At 42.1% G+C, this 17,902-nt stretch overlaps 1 protein-coding gene across 1 annotated transcript in view; it reads left to right on the forward strand.

The window, feature by feature from the left end:
* The first annotated feature begins 204 nt into the window (after nucleotides 1–204).
* Nucleotides 205–17,902, forward strand: part of MARCHF3 (membrane associated ring-CH-type finger 3) — a 135,437-nt gene continuing 117,739 nt past the window's right edge. The window contains exon 1 of the mRNA XM_008698987.2: nucleotides 205–434. The gene's annotated coding sequence lies outside the window, so the exon portion shown is untranslated. The remainder of the gene's footprint in view (nucleotides 435–17,902) is intronic.

Consider the following 17,902-nt stretch of genomic DNA (forward strand, 5'->3'; position numbering starts at 1 on the left):
TGGCTGTGACCGATTGGACGGCGGCGGCGGGGCGGAGCCGGGCGCTCGGCCCGGCCCGCGGCCTCCCGGATTCCTGGAGTCACCGCGATTGGCTGAGGGCTCCGCCAGTCACGGGTTAAAGGCGCCCCGCCCCCGCGGGGCTGGCCCAGGGTTGACTCCGCCCCGCCCGCCGCGCGGCCCCGCCTCCCTCCGGAGCCGGGTAGCCTCAGCCCGGCGGTCCGCCTCATTCGCTGAGCAGGTCCCTGAATTGTCAACGCGTTCCGGGCGGCTGCTGAGCCGGGGCGCCCGCTGGGCTTGCTGTGCTCCCTCGGAGGTGCCTGCCCGAACCGATGTGCGGGGTTCTCTAGAGCGAGAACAGTCGCCGGTTCGGGGCAACTTGGGATTCAGGACCCGCAGCAGGGGCGTCGGTTTGGGATCCGGACTCAGCGAGGAGGGTGAGTGGCCGCGCACAAGGCGAGCGGCTCCTCTTGGCGCTGTTCGGCGAGCTGGGGGGACTGGACGGGTCTTGGAGGGTGTCGGTGCGTCCGTCCGAGCGTGGCCGCTGTGGGGAGGTCAGGGCCAGACGGGATTTACTCCTTGACGGTATCCCCACTCCCGAACTTGTTTCAGAGCGTCGCAACTCGGTCCGGGACGCGGCTCTGCGTTCTCACCAACTTGGCATGTTATAATTGCCATCATTAGGTGGGGCCTGGGGACGCGTCCCCTGGCCCTCTGCGGCGGCGACAGGCGCACTGGGGGCGGCCTCCGTGCCCAGTCGTGTACCGACAGCAGTTCCTAGATGGCTTGAGGACGGGTTTCTGAAAAATTAACCCGCGCCGGAGGCGGTGCGGCTCGATAACCGGGCGGAGGTGTCTGAGCTGTAGCCTGAGCCAGCGACCATCGTCTTCGGGGTGGGTCTTCAGCGGTCAGAGAACTTAAGTGACCAGCTACGTTCTTTCGCAGGGGCTTCAGTGCTTTGCAATTACTGAGAGGAATTGACAGCACGGTTATTAAACTTTGTAATTACTTTCTATTAGCACTTGTATCCACATCCCTCATGAGGTGTTCGGTCCTCCACATCACCTGCAAGGTGTACCCGAAGGACTTCGTTAGGACCAGGGGGAGCTGCTGTCTATCCCAGTGCAGGGAGCCCGGGAAAATCCTAGATGAGACCGTGAAAGGGACCACCAGGCTGATCGGTTGGTGTTTAAGTGGTGAAGTTGTGACAGGAACTGACAACACAGGATTCAAGGTTAAACCTGACACTTCATTTGTGACCCAGTCTAGGATATTTTTCCTCTCTGTGTCGTAATGATAAGGGCTCAAAGCAGCTGGCTTTTCTGAGGGCAGTTACATACATGTAGTTTATATTATGTGTGGACTCAATAGAATTAAATATAGTATTTTCTGGTAATTCTTATTGGATGTGAGTGAGAGCTTATTGAGCATCCTACAGACTTGGGTGCACAATTTGGGAACATTTTGATCTTTGAAAATACATAAAAATGTTGAGAGATAGAACTATTCATGCTTGTATGCATATGTAGATGTGCCTGTGTGTGTGTGTGTGTGTGTGTGTGTGTGTGTGTAAAATTGATAGGTGAATAAGATAGAAATATATGGAGGGGGAAACAGCCTTGAACTTGCTCTGTGTGGAGAGATAAACCCTCCGATCTACGGGGTGTATGATGAGCATGTGTGTATGCATGTCTGAATCCGCCTGGTCTGTCTGGGTCAGTGTATATGTCCATGAACTTTACGAGCATTTAGTTCAATACCACTCGGTGCAGATTTCGAGTTCCTGTTTTACAGCCCAGCAGCCGCCAGCCGGCCCATCTGTTAAAACATAACATGTACACTTCAGTCACTTCAGTTGGAGCACTAGGGTGGAGCGTGGGTAGGGGGCAACTCTTAGTAGGAACAACATGCTACAAAGAAAGACTGCCTCTCAAGTTCTGAACTTGTGATTTTGGTACGGGAGAAAAGGAGTGCTTGACTCTTCAGTAATGGCAAACTACATTTTGTGAAATAATTATAACCATGGTTTGGGGAAAGGGAGTTTATAAGAGAAAAAAATTAAAATCCCTCTAGAAAACAAATGTGGTGCTTGTCACATTACCATGCAACACTGGGTTACTGCTTTGCAGTAGCGTGTATATCAGAAACTGTTTTCTTTTGCTTCTTAAGAGAATGCATTAAAACTGAATTGTTTTGCACCAAAAAAAAAAATCCTTAATAGAAGTAAACAGAGCTTTATTGCAGAGGCTATTTAATCTCTAGAGTTAAGACTGCCTTAGTAATTCTAATGAAACATGTTTTTAGGAATTTATAACCTGGATATAAATTCATGTTCAGCCTAATCACTGGTTACAATGGTTCACAATTTATAGTTTAAGAAATAATAAAAAACCTTTATCACAAAAATTCTGATGACTAAAAGGGTATGGGAGGAGTATAACAGCTTAATAAGTTCCTGTAGCCAAGTGACTGATACTTAAAAAAAACTATAAATTCCTTTAATAACATAATTACTTTTGGTGACAAAATAGAGGCAGTATTTTTGAGAAGCATAGTTGATATATTTCCCAATAATTTTATGCTCATAATTACATTTTAATAATGGTGTTTATTATTTATTATATGTGGGCAGAATAAACTGGAATGGTTCTTAAGAACTCATCACAAGAAGTACTGTTTTCATTTTTATGGTGCTTAAAACATTTTGGGGAAAATATGCATGTCCCTAATCTGTAAGTGTCTTTAAATTTCTGATGGACTACAAAGACAAAATAATTCTCCTGCCTTGATATGAATCATCAGAATCAACTGGGCCAGTCCTTAGAAATTCAGTTTGTGGGCTGGACTCTGTTCTCTTAAATTTGATTCAGGTGGGGTTTAGTAATCTGTATTTTGAACAAGCATCCCCCCCCAAGTGATTCTGATGCTAGGGATCCCTTCACCACATTTTGAGAAACATTGGAATGGTGTTTATGACATAAAAGAATGATCATAGTCTGTGGATTAATTTAATAAGTAATTGTTCTGATATTTATTTCCAGGTGGCATTTACCAGCCTTGTGAAATTTATAGGCAGCACTCGAACACTCTGTCCTCAACAATGGCACCTTTGGTTCTCTATTCAGAGTTGTTTTGGAATCCTCAGCTCTCTCTCTTCCAGGGTAGCCTCAATTCTAAGGAAGTCTCTCTAGAGAAGCAAGGTGGTAAGACCTCTCCCCAGTCTTAGTCCCTCCAATCTGTATTCCAAATCCAGTGGGTTTCTGGGGTGCTCTGAGGTGACTTCGCCAGTCATAACTCACATGGTTGGACATTTCTCCCTGGAGAGTAGAAGAATCTCAGTCCTCAGGAGCCACCTTTGACTCCAAAGCCATTCTAGGCTTGGAGACTAGTACAGATTTACCCAAGATCGAGAATCTCCTTGGGAAGCTGAGGCTGATCTGCCTCTTGGTCAGGAAAGTGCCCTAGGCCAACTATCCAGAGACTAGGTGTTTCCATTTTCCACGACTCATCATTTTGAGCTACCCAATTAATTGGATAAATAGACCTTTCAGCATTGTGGAGAGACGGGTTGACAACTGATTGCTACTTCTCTCTTCAAATCACTGGGAATTTGGACTTATTAATTATTGCCAATCAGTTTTTATTTATAGTTTGATACTGACATTCAGGGTCTATTCTCCCATTTCAGACCGGCGTAATTCTCAATTTAAAACTTCTAGATAAAATTTTAAAGGGAAAGGATCTGTCAGAAGCTGTTATTCTTCCTTCCTTCTACCATCCCCGTACTTAAAAAACCTAATGACTTCTCAGAGGTCAGAAGTGCCTGGAATATTTACTCGCCTGATGACAAAAGGACGTGGAGAGGCTGGGACACTGAACTGGGATTGTTCCAGGCCACTGGATCATTACTGGGACTTTCACGGAGCAATTTCTGTTTTAAGGAGCACTTGGCAGGCATGTTTATAGGTCACTTATCTTAACAATCCTTTGAGTACAAGGATTCTTTTCCCACTTTGTTACAGATGAGCAAACAGCAGCCGCAAAAGAATGATAATATTTAGATCCTGTCTTTCACATTCAAAGATAACACCAATAACTGAGAAACTGGCCTTGCATTTGAATTATTTTTATTTAGCATCATGGTGATATGATAGGATTATGCTTAGTCATTCGTATCATCTATAATTTTTTTTACCTCTTTCTTCAAATTTATTTTTATGTAAAATGTGACCTTGAAAACAGTTTTCTTTATAAAGTTTACCACCAAATATGATAATTGGTTCAATGACCCTAACCTTAACCAGCCAGGCTTGACCCGGAATGGCAAATAATTTGCTAAAGGTCACAGAGCACAACGGCAGTAAAGCCTATATGTTGAATTCTTTGGACTCATATTTTAGACCTGTACCATGTTGCTAGTGAGTCTTCTTATGCTGCTAGTAATGTTTTATGCTGGCAGAATAGAGTTGTTTATATTTCATTTGCCCAGATTCTACATGATGAATGGACCTAGAAAATTTTAAAAGCCTAACGTATAATCACAGCCCCTGACTGTACGATGGGATTTGTGTGCCTACTTAAAAAACTATGGTAGAATGCTACTTTTCTTGAAACTGGGCTATGGGTCACTGCAAGTCTCTAAGCAACAATTTTTTTTTTTTTTTGGCTATGGCATACTTTTGACAAAATTCTTTGGTAAAAGGAATTTGACAAAGGCTTTTCTCGTTTTTTACCCTTCTTTCCCCACCCGTATTTCCAATGGCAAAATCTTCCTATAAAATATTTACTTCTCAAGTCAGTCTGCCCTTTTCACATCTCTTAATACTTAAATGTTGGCCATTTTGACCAATTTTCCTCCAACATGCCCTTATCAGGCTTCCACCTTCACTTCATAGTTTCTTGGGCCTAGTCACAACACCTAATATAGAACAGCCACTGAGCTGTAGAAGTTTTACCCTAGCTTTAGTTTTGTGGATTTAACTACAACAACAATAAGAAAAAGAGAAAATAAGAAGAATATCAAAGTCACGTTGATAAGTGTGTCACATTAGGTATTCCAAGCTTATAGTTTCCATGGGAAATTTAAGATCTAGATGAATGAAGTGACAGATGCACTCATCTGTGGCCTTGCAGACAGACACTCTTCAGATACAAGCTAAGCAATAGAACTGAAGACAGCATTCTAGGTTACAGAAGAAAAACAAATGTTAAGCTCTGAGAAAAGAACTGACAAAAAGTGAAGGGTTGGGGATGGATGGGATGGGGAGAGTGGAGGGAAAGAAGCCCTTCCAGTAAAATGCCAGACAGAGTGGTAAGAAATTTATAGAGGTGGTGATGGTGTGGGGTTTCTTGGGGGCACTGGATTCTGTTTTATATTGTCTTCACAACCCGCTCGCCCTGCTTGCTTTAAATAATTTATTATAGCAGCAGGCCTTCCTCTGGTTAGTTTCCTTTTTTATAACTTTTTCCTTCTCATCTCTGGGTCTAATCAGAGGCATATATAATCGTGTGGCTGCTCTAGAGTCCTAAGGAAAATCCGTGATCAATACCGCTACATTATAAACCCAGGCTGTTATGTTCTATTTTGCAATGTTTTCTTCCCTGTTATATTAACCAACTATCTATGTTTTAAACAGTATTTTATTAATCTTTGCACAATGAGACTATGGGCTTATTCTTCTTGGCTGGAAATATCTTTAGAGTAATCCATCATCAGAGCACCATTGATCTAATGATGTATTTATTGCTCACTATTGTAGCACTGGCAAGAAACCCAGTATGGTTCTAAAAATTTGATTAAAAAGAAATCAAGTTTTTGCAAGGCGTAGCCATCCAATTATGTTAGCAGCTGCCAAGTATATTTTATGCTAAAATATACAGACATATTTCAAGTGAGCAAAATGTGATCTTTTCAAAAGCTTTTAAAACTTTTTGCTATGAGATAAGTAGAACAAGGAGATGCCTCATAATTTAAAAAGTTATAAGTGCACTCCCCATCTCCACCAAAGGTAAAGTATAGTATTTTTTCAGGTTATGTCCTTAGACACTAAAATGGATAGATTTATCTGTTTTATTGGCAGTAATAAAAACAGTGGTGATGGGGCATCTAGGTGGCTCAGTCGGTGAAGTGTCTGCCTTTGGTTATAATTGCAGGGTTCTGGGATCCAGCCCCGGGTCGGGCTCTCTGTTCAGCGGGGAGCCTGCTTCTCCCTCTCCCTCAGCCTGCTTGTGTGCTCTCTCTTTCTGACAAATAAATAAATAAAATCTTAAAAAAAAAAAAAACACGCAACAGTGGTGATAAAAACTAGCTCCTAGTCCTTGAACGATTTTCCAAATAATCATTACACATCAAAATTAATTAGCAACAGTAACTGAGTACCTATCATGGGTAGTACCTTTTTTCTACTACTCCAAATGCAGCTCAAGTATTAGTGCCTTTGGGAAGCCCATCTTTGGGCTAGTTTGTACACTGTCCACAGAACCATCTCTTGTAACCCCACCCTCTCCTGACTGGGAGCCGCTGGAGGGCAGGGCCCATACCTCTCATCTTGTGGCTTCTCAAGAAAGGGTATGTAAGAAATAGTTGCTGGGTGCACTAGAGGCTACAAAGAATTACAGGTGAACATTTGCAAGGCCTTCAAAGATGTGCACAAGGATACTCACCACCAGTTGAAATGGTAGCGATAACTAAATCCAAGCGACAGACTTCCGGCTCTAGCCCCTGTCTCAGTGCCTCACGTAACTGTCATCATTCCTGCTCTTCCATCTTCAGAGTTTCCCTCTACTCCATTCCTGCCTTTCCTCCTCTTCTCACTACCTCCCCGTTGTGACGTCTTCAGAAATGTCTCCAACTCCACCCACTCCTCCACTAGTCTAGGCCATGTCCCCCAGTTCCTTGTTTTGTTCTTATACTCCTTGTGTCCTATCTTGAACAGGCAGCTAACTCATGGGCCCCACTTTGAGGCTTGGGGCAGCCCGAGTTGCCTATCTTTTGAAGTCTCAGATGTACTGGTTCCTTTTGCCATCCAGGGCAGCCAACTGGCTAACTTTGGCTGTGGGAGGCCTGGGGGCCATGGAGGAACAAGATGGTTGCTGGGCCTATAGGCCACGGATAACCAAAGCTGAGCATAATGGGGAAACCTGACATTTGTGAGTGAAGCTTCTTTTAAAAAACTAAAATTCCAGCAGATTTTTAATTTCAGAGACGAAATATTTTTCATCTCTAAATCTTTTGTTCAAGAAGCATCCCCTATACAATCATGTACATGAGGTCATCTGATGGCTTAGATCTAAGTTCTTACCTCAATTCTTACATCAGAGTGGCTTACTAAGCTACTGCATGGACCATGTGTCCAGGTGGAGTCTATGGAACAGCCAAATTAAGCGTAGAACTGCCGAGGTCAGGGCCTTTAGGATAGACCTTTTATGTTAGATCTTAACGCACTTCAAATGACTACAAGAGATCAAGGACCCCTATTTTCTGTCTCATCTGGGAGATTAAGCCTCAGTGAACGTAGGTGCTTTCTTCTCGTACCTGCCAAGAAAATATCATTAGAAAACTGAGCAATTACATCTGAAAGTTATTTAGATGTTCAAGGCAACAGAGAAGATGAGCAATCCTAGATGAGGTCATGGACTCCCTGGTTGCTTTTGGATCTTGTAAGTGAGGAGCACTTGCCCCTGCCTGTCCCAAGGCCTCTGCTTTCATCTGGGTGCTGGGGGCTGGGAGGATTTGAGCCTGGCTCCACGAGGGGGGAGGCAAACGTCTGTGGAGCCCATCTCTGTCCCTGTGACCAGTGCAGGTTCGCCCTGTGCTGCTTTGCTTTGGCATTTTCTCAGAGCTGTCTTTCAGCGTCCCATGTACCAAATCTTCCTCTTCCACTTTGTGAATATGTTACATAAACTGAGGTTCTCACAGCCAGGAAGTTCTCATCCTTTTTTTTTTTTTTTTAAGATTTTTTTTTAAATTTATTTATTTGACAGAGATAGAGACAGCCAGCAAGAGAGGGAACACAAGCAGGGGGAGTGGGAGAGGAAGAAGCAGGCTCATAGCGGAGGAGCATGATGTGGGGCTCGATCCCATAACGCCGGGATCACGCCCTGAGCCGAAGGCAGACGCTTAACCGCTGTGCCACCCAGGCACCCCCAGGAAGTTCTCATCCTTAAGTTTCCCTGATTTTAATTTTTCTCCTAAATTTAGTCTCCCCCCACCCCCCACATTCATGTTTTCCTCTCTTTAACATTCTCTTTCCCTTCTGTTCAGGTAAGAACTCTATAAAGTCTGTATTAGAATCAGTGTTCCCATTAATCTATTCCCTGCAGGAGTTAACCACATGTTTGACCATTTTCAAAGGAGTTTCCTAGAGCATGCCGGTATTTCTTTCCAATGCTAAAAAGAAGACCCCGTTAATGAAGCTTCTCCTCTCTGGGATATTACACACTCTAAACGTAGCACAAAAGGAATTAGCCTTGCAAAACCTCAGTTTTACCAACCTTACCCATACTTGCTAGTGACACCCCCCTTACCTGCTTAATCACTCTTACTGCCCCCTGCTCACTTTTTTATGTCATTAAGAAATAAGATCACAAGCCTCTGCTAGCAATAGACATACTCATGACAACCAAGGAGATGAACCTTTTTACAAATACCCCAACAGGTATACGCTGAATAGGGAAAAGAAGGGCAGGGCTCCCCTGATAATCTTTACAGACAGGACATGTGGAGTGATGCATCTTTTGCTGATAAATTTATAATCTGTTGTTCTAACTAACCATGGACTGTTTCTCCTTTGAGGCTGCATCATTCATTGCCTTCTAGCTAACATCAACAGTTGTCACTTTTTCCTTTTCCTTCAGAACTATGGCCAGTGAGTTTCAGGTTTCTCTCCTTCATTTATTTTATTTAATCTTTATTTTTTTGGTGTTTCAGGTGGCTTAATCTGGTTTACCTACTTAAATTATGTTTCTAACCTCTGCGGATATTTTTCTACCACTTTCCAGCCCTTGACAACATCTCACAATTAGACACCATCCTTACATTGAATGCATTTCCATTTTCGCTGCAGATCAGTAATGAAGATGTTAAGTGGAATCCTGATAGTGACCCTTTTCAAAAGCTAAGGCACCATTTGCTATTCTGTCTTAATTATGGTCTCTTAGCAAATTTTCATCAGTTATAATGTCCACCCATTTGATAAGTAATGTGTCTCAAATACTGTACAAAATTATAAAATCTATGTGCCTTATATTTTCTGCTCTCCATTACGGGTGAAATTTATAATTCTGTAATTTTCCTATAGGAAAAATACTTATTAGACTGGAATGGCTAATTTGGTTGCAAGCCATACTGCTTTTTGCTTATTGTGAACCATTAGACATTTACGTGATCTTCTATTTTACCTCATTCCCAAACCCCACCAGCAGCTCTGCCAGCAGTAACCCCACTCCAACATTTCCCTCTACAGTCAGTTAGCATCCATGCTTTTCTGGTAGGATGGATGTTTTATTTTACCAGTCCCTAATATTTTCAATTCTAAAATAACTCTACATAGCTAAAACAAAAATAGCCAAGTGTCCTATTATGATTATGATATTCCCCCCTTCTTTTCTAGGCAGGTCTGTCTCCTGATTATAAATCATAATATTGCACCTCTTTTCCGGAGTGCTTTTGCCCCTTAATCCTCTTGTCCCAGTGGAGTGTGAAGCTGCTTCAGCTTCCTTGGTATCTGACCTGTGCCTGGGATCTGTGCTAGTCCTACATGGTCCCTGTTGAAGTACTTGTAATTGGGTGAGGGCTCAGAACTGGAAGCCTTATGGAACATAAGCCCAGGGAGGGGTGTGCTTCACTTAGGTCCTCAGGGAAAAATATATAAACTAGGCAGATGGAAGGTAAAAGTCCAAGTTTTTTAAACAGAGAAAGTCAGAGATAGACTATTTGGTACCAGCTACTTAGACCAAAACATCATCTTCCTGTTGTGATTTCTGGGGTGTTTTCCCCTCAGGCTTTTCCGGGTGACCATCCCAGTGTTGTAAATTAAAATGCTGTATCACCTCATATCCAGAATTTTGGAGTTCGTGAGCTAGATTCAGAATTCCTCGTTCCATTCCTAGAGCTTCTCAGAGACAAAGAAACAAGTGGTGTTTCCAAATGGAAATGCCCAAGGAAAGGTGATGTGGTCCACTTGCTAGGAAACCTGCACACAACACAGGACGCCAACTCAAACTGACCTACACAGTAAGGAAGTGTATTATCTCATGTGAGAAGCAGGGCAGACAGCAGGATTAGTTGATTTAGTGGCACAATTAACATCACCAAAGATACAGGTTCCTTTCATCTCTCTGCCACTGTCATCCTTAGTCTTCACTCGAAGACTAGTTCTTACCTTCCTGGCAAGATGGCTGCAGTTGTTCAGATATCACTCGTGGGCATGACAATATCTAGAGCACAGAGCACAATATCTAGTTACCCTCCCAGGGTCTCCTTTTGAGGGAGATTAAAATAGTACTAAGAAGAGTCTGAGAAGACCTGTCTTCTTATCTCATTGATTAGAAAAGCATCACATGCTCCATCTCTAAATCAGCCACTCGCAAGATGTTCTCCATCATGGCTTGAGGGAAGGGAGAGGTGAATTTGAACAATATTAGGATTCTGTTAGTAAAAAAGAAGTATGTGTTGGGAGTGAGGGGGCAAGAGATGTTGGCAATAAATGTAAGTGTCTACCTATACATTGTGACTTGGAAAGTAACTCTGAAATTCCCTTTATGACTCCTGTGTAGTTGGTAGGTACCACTGAAATGCTCTATGTTTCTGGACACAAAATGGCTAAGCTAGGTTGACAGGGAGGGAATAGCCACAGTGCAGACTAATTAAGGCCAGAGAAATGAGCCAAGATCAATAATTATTGTGATTAGAATCACAATAAACCCTAATGAATTCAAATGTACTAATTTATGTCTATTTGTACTCAATAAGTATATGATCTTTACTGAATAAAAACGATTAAAATGATTTGCTGATTTCTCAATTCTATATTTCAGATATATCATTTTGCAGTATTGGTCCCCTTGAATGTAAACATTTTTTATTAATCTTATTTACATATCAGAGCATTAACAATAATGATAATTACTGATGATTGTAACTGGCCATGATTTATTGAGTGCCCTTTTATAAATTAGGAATTTAGCATCCAAGAAGAGCTAGTCATTTGCTGAGCTCACTTAGCTGCTGAGTGGTTAAGCTAGGATTTGGACTTAGGTTCATTTGCCCGTGTCCCTTCCCTGCTCTTCACGGCTTCTCTTTCCCCAAGACTACCGTGGCCTGCATGCTAGGGCCCTGCCCATCTCTGTGACCTCATTACTTACCCCCTTGCCTTTACTAGTTGTCTCACCATGTAAGCTGGTCTCATTCTCACCTCTGACCCTCTGCATCTTCTGTGCCTTCTGCTTGGATCACATGTCCCCACTCCTATGGCTCCATTCCTTCCCTTCAGGGCTCCCCTTCACAGTTCCCTCCCAGGACCATCCCAACTGATCTGCTCAGGGGAGCCCTCCCCCCATCCTCTGTTTCTGCTCCATTTTCCTTTTTCCTCTGTCATATTTGCCATAACTTTATATCATTTACCTGCCTATCTACTTGTTTTTGTCTGTTCCTACTAGAATTTAAGTTCCACGAGGACAGAGATCCTGGCTGTATTTGTAAAATGAATGAAAAATCAAGTGACCAAGTTAATGAAGAAATGAATATTTAGACGTTTTGACCTCTGGTAATCCACAGGCTGCCTTTTTCTCCCACACAAGGTCTAAAGGAGGATGACAGTTGCCACTGAGCTGAGTACACGCACTTTACATTTTTCTCCTATGAAATCTGGGAACTTAACAAAACCTACTTTTCTCTCTCTGAGGGCAAAATAAGAGATAGGTATCAGAATTCTTCAGGGAAAGGGTAGACTTGCCATAGTAGTATTACATAAAGGTTTTAAGAGAACTTGGTAGAAGAGGAAAATTTGAGTAATATTCTTAGCTGCAGTTTTTATACTGATTATCATTTAAAGGATGCCAGCCAGCTCCTTTAATGTTAGGCATAACCCCTTAAAAAATAGAGGTAGATATATAAAGCTAAATTGTAAATTGGAAGAATTATAATTGCATGATAATTTGCAGTGACAAATTTACTTAAACAAAATTGTTTTCTGTACTTACACATAATTTTTCATTTGAACTCATGTATGTACCAAAATAATTTATTCCTAGAACTGTGTTCTTAATTATTCTGAAGTAATTATGAAGGTGCAAATTGAAAAATAGCTTTACCTCCCATGTTAATTTGGAAGGGATTGACAGAAGTGAAGCAGTGCCTGCCCAAAGTCCCTTTTCTCTGGCTTTCAGCTCAGGACCTTCTCAACTAAAATACGTGCTCTTGTGTTTTCCTTTCGCTGTCATTCTGTGGCTGATGTGTCATTTGCTAAATACATTGTGAACCATTATTTTCTGAGGCTTCCAGGGTGACTTTACTACCCAACCAAATAAATCACCATTTCCCCCTTTGACAGGAACTTCACACTCCCCTCCAATCTGCTCATCTTCGCCAGATCTTTCCCCAGGTGACCTCGCCAACCATGGCATCTCTGTCTGTGCAGGGGATCAGTCTAAACCCGCTTGGCGCTGTTGTCTGCCTTCTCTGCTTCCCGCTATCACAAAAACCTGTTAGAGTCGTTACTATGAAATACACTTTGCAGTTAAACTCCTTGTATCAGACTTCCAGAAGCAGATCGAAATTTTATGGCGAGTAGAAATACATCTATATTTGACAGTAATTTTTAATCTGGTTCTTCCAGATTGTTTTTATGTTTTGCATCAAAGACAAGTCAGAAAAAAACTGAAGGGGGAAGAAAGGGAAGAGGATATTTTGACGTTGTTCACAAGGTGTGTCATAGGGAGGACCTCTTTCTTCCTCACTTTATAACCTGGGTAGATTTGGGTGTGTAATTGTGTAAGAGCCCATCAGGACCCAAGTGACAAGGAGATGAGTAATCAAAGGGCTGGGTCAGCATATCATTATTTAAATTAGGCGGGCGCATGGTCTACAAAAGCTCTTGAGAGACTGCCTTTGACAGGGTAGTTTTCATATACAGTAGATTGGTGCTTTTATGGCTCGACAAAGGCTTTGTTTCTTCCCTTTTTTTTTTTTTTTTTTTTTTTTTGCTTTCTAAACTGTGGGTGGGTAACAGCATGGGGTTATAGAAAATGTATAGCGAAAGCAGTAGCAATGAGAAAGAATCCATAATGGGTACACACATATTGCTGGAATATTTCCCAAGTACTTAGGGGGGGTGGCAATGAAGCTTCTTTGGCAGAGGCAAAGTAGAACATGTGCTTTTCCATGTGTGAACACACTGTGCTTTGAAAGGCCCTTTATGATTCACAAAAGCAGCTGCTTTCGAGCTGGTGTAGCCACAGAGTGTAGGAGACTCACTGAAATCGGTGTATTGCAGACTCCTGGCATGTGTTTCGGAGATTGGGTTAAGTTTTGGGGATCTTGCTTAATTCACAAGTGACATGGAATAAGTACTCTTCGTTTGCGTGTGGGACCCTTTGTTCATTTCTTTAGGGTTTGTGGGTCAAAGTTAGCAAGCCTTGAAATTGTGAACAGTTGTCTGTTATGTTACATGCATACATACAGACATAAATTTGTATAGTTGGCTCTCTTTTTAATTTTGAAAACTATGCGTGGCAGTTCTACTTTGCCTAGTAAATCCACTTTCCGGAGTTATTGGTCAGATATATTTTGTTGTATTGTAAGCCTTCCTTGCCAGATAGTTGTGATCTTATTATGCATTGTGTTTTGGTGACTTTTTAGTTTTAACTGTAGTTTTACCTAATAAATCCTGTGGTTTTTTTGTCTTTTGTACACTTCTATTCCATTTCTGAGTGCTAGCTTCTGTCTACTCTTTTATGATCACTAATAAGTTATTTTCATTCTTCTTGAAGATTTCAAGCCCCAATAACACCAGCAGTGTTGTTTCCTATCACCTTCAACAAGACTCATTTGTTTCCAGTTCCTCGAACAAGATAAGTAACTAGGGCATGATTCTTTCACTTTTTGCTAGTTTTCAGTTTATTGGATACTGACATAACGTAGCATTTGCACAGTTCGCTTTAAAAAAAAATGGGTGATAGCTTTTTGTTTTTAACGTGTCACAACTATTATGTTTCTAAATGACAAAGCAAAAAAGATTACCACAAAATAAGAGTAGTGTGGATATCTTGAACTGGAAATCATTTGAAATGTTTCATGGCTACACTTTGTGCTAAATATAAAAATAATTGTGTTTCCCATGTGTGAGCATCAAAAGCCCCAGTTGGAAAAGCACATGGTATAGCAAGTAGGTCACTATTGATGGTAGAACATGAGACAGGAAATGTCACAGCTAAGATTAGAGGCCCAAGCAATATGTCTCGCCATGCTTGCTCCATTGTTCATCCTAAGTGGAAGGACTCAACAGGGTATAACTAACTTTAGCCCAATTTGAAAGTATTAGCAAGGATAGCCTTTTAATCTGTCATTCCCATTTGTTTCTAGATAATTCACTTTCCCAGTTGGGCAAAATAATTGAACTGCTTGGATTCGCACATTGGCAGACCTCTGAATACCAACTAAAATGGCAGCCTTTTCATTCTAAAAGTATAAATGGGAGGCAATACTCAGCTATACAAAATCATAGCTACAGATTTACCTGGTGTTTGAAATCACTAACTAGGAGTGAGCAATTGGTTAAAAATGAATTCTCTTAAAATCTCATTTATCTTCATATTTGAAGGTGAGGTGGTGTGGGGATGTGGGGGGACGCTCTTAGGAAATCCAGTTACCTTTCCTCTTCTTTTTTGAGGAGTATGAGGAAGATTTATTATTTATACGTGGGAATTTTCACCACAGGGTGTGCCCAAATTTGCATACATTTGCATATTCTAATATTTAAATAAAAGGCTAGGAAGGAAAACAGTGCTCTCCTGGGTCAGCTCCGACCTGAGACATTATTTTTGGGGGGCGAGGAGAGCAGTCCAAGATGGAGCCTCAGATTCAGAGGGAAGCCATCCCCTCATGCTACATTAGGCAGTTGAGCTCAAGCCCAGAGAGCCGGCAGCTATTTGGATGAGTAGGTAGAAGCACGCCGAGATGACTGAATTTGAATCCGTCGCTCGAGTGCGGAGTATTCGTTCACTTCTAGCACCGAGTCCTTCCCAGAACAGCCTGGCTTGCGGAGTCCATGTATTCTGCGTGCAAAGCCTCACTTCTTGAATCTCAGAGGCCTTCCTGGGCTCCCATTTTCAAAGGTCATTAATACAGATTAAAACCCTCCACTTTGAATGAGGATTACTTCAAGCCGGTTGTAACTTTCAAGAGGGGAGGCGAGTGGTGTGGAGGCTCAGTGGAGTAAGTGTTTTGACAGTGTTTTTACTCTTCATTCCTTCTCCAGCTTAAATACAGAGCCTAGATTTTTTATACCTGATCTGTTAAGATGCACAGCTCTTAACAGAAATCTCTCTGGAATGAAAATTCTGGGAATGGTTTCCATTTGGCAGTAAGAGGAATTGGCTCCTGATGGGAGAAAACACAAGCGATGTGGCCGTTGAGACTGTGCCATTGTGTGCCTCTGGTTCTCACCCCCGATGAAGCTAGCTGGTTGTGAGCTGTGGAGTGAGCTCATTTTCTAGACCTCTGTCAGAGAATGTCAGTTGACAGGGGTTGGCGGCAACATCCTGGAAAATATTTTGGAGTGTGTGGAGTAGGTTTTTGCTTTGGAAATCTTTGGGGGAAAAAAAAATCCCTTTTCTAGTTTTAAAAATGTATGAGTAACTAATAAATATTTACATCTTCAGGTGACTTGTGGAACTCTTTACCATCTTATGAAATTGGTTATCTAATTTTAGTTTCTGCTCTGAGATTTCTCTTTGATATCATCATAAATGACTGCATGGCCAGGTCCCCCATTCTGCTTGCACCCCATTCGGAACCCTGAGCCAGGTCCTGCCCCACCTCTGATTAAAGGTAGACGTACAGCAAGGCACCAGGCTCCTTTCTTGGAAAGGAATGGAAAACTGGATTTTTTCTGTGGACTCATTCTGGTGTTAACACTGTATGATTCTATTCATCTTTCAAAGCCTGTTTATTTTTCCCTTCTATAGAGAGCAAGATGTAAAACTGTCTGGTTGGTAACTTTTAATTGTAAGGGGAATACTCACCAGGTGACTAGCTGGCTGCTTAAATCCCTATTTTGGCTGTTTCTTTTATCAGTGTTGTATAGGAGAACTCAAATACAATGTGTCTGATCACAAATTCCAAGCAAGAGTGAGTTTCATTCTTCAGTGCCAGAAGCAATTTGGGGGGTGGTGGGGATTGGGAGTGGTAGGTTGGGGAGTTCTGGTTTCCTAAGAAAATCAAAAGAGGGAACCCAGGGGGTTCCTGGGTGGCTCAGTTTGGTTAAGCGAAGGTCATGATCCCTGGGGGTTCTGGGATCCAGCCTGATTGAGCCCCGAATTGGGCCCCATGCTTGGCAAGGGGTCTGCTTCTCCTTCTCCCTCTGCCCCCACCCTCTCCCCGCTCCTGCTCTGTCTCTCTCAAATAAAAATAAAAAATAAAAATCTTAAAAAAGAAAAAAAAAGAAAGAAGAGAGGGAATCCATTATGTAAACATGTAACAGGAACCCAGTGCGGATTCACACAGTTAATAACCTCTGTCTCTTTGTATAGGAAATACATTATCAGTGCTTATAAACCTGTGTGCAAGGAAGTAGCACAAATAAAAACTTCATTTGGAGGTGCCTGGTTGGCTCAGTCAGTTAAGCATCGGCCTCCGGCTCAGGTCATGATCCCAGGGTGTTCCCATTGAGCCGGCTAGTGGGACTCATTGCTCAGCGGGGAGCCTGCTTCTCCCTCTGCCCCTCCCCTGCTCATGCTTTCTTTCCCTCTCTCTCAAATAAATAAAATCTTTAAAAATAAATAAGTAAAGGGATGCCTGGGTGGCTCAGTCTGTTAAGCGGCTGCCTTTGGCTCGGGTCATGATCCCAGGATCCTGGGATCGAGTTCTGCATCAGGCTCCCTGCTCAGCCGGGAGCCTGCTTCTCCCTGTGACTGTTCTGCCTGCTGCTCCCCCTGTTTGTGCTCTCTGACAAATAAATAAAATCTTTTAAAAAATTAATAAGTAAATAAAAACAAAAACTTCATTTGTGAGAGCCCTCTTGTCACTTTCCAAAAAGCTTAATGAAAAGGGTTTTATAATTTTAATGAAGAGACAATCCTTTATTACCTTTAGTCTCTCTGATGATAAAGTTGGTGGAATCTCCAAAATACGGAAAACAACCTAGATTGGATTATTTTGTTGTCTTTTTGTTAATAAAATTTTTTTTCCCAACGAAAGAGATATACCCCCCTTTCCTCAAACACAATCAAGCTAATTTCCTAAGGGTGAATTTTCCTTAGCTTTTGTGAAGGACTGTCTGGTTTTGAGTGTTTGACCTCTGAAAGGAATTGGGGGCTTTGGAATCTCCTGCTTAGGAGTTCTTGATGCACTGGACAGAAGCTAGTTTTAATGGAGGAAATTTGAATGGACCGATTTGGGAGATCATCTTTTCATCCTGTCTTTATTTTAAAAACCTTCCTACCTTGTTTCAGGTTAGTGCCTCAAGAGATTTTACTTACGGGTAACCAGATCTTGCTGTTGTATAAGTAATTTCTCCTAGATATGTAGGACTATCCTTTCAGACTCTTGTAAGAGCTTTCGGCCCTTGGATTGGGTTGTCTCGTCCACTGCCCAGCGTGTGACTTTGTTACTGCTGGATGCAGTCAATCATACTGACTTCCCAAGCTCTTGCACCTCACGATGGCAAATGTAGAAAACCAGGCTCAA

Source organism: Ursus maritimus, unplaced genomic scaffold (genome assembly GCF_017311325.1).
Source record: "Ursus maritimus isolate PB19 unplaced genomic scaffold, ASM1731132v1 scaffold_5, whole genome shotgun sequence".
NCBI lineage: Eukaryota > Metazoa > Chordata > Mammalia > Carnivora > Ursidae > Ursus > Ursus maritimus.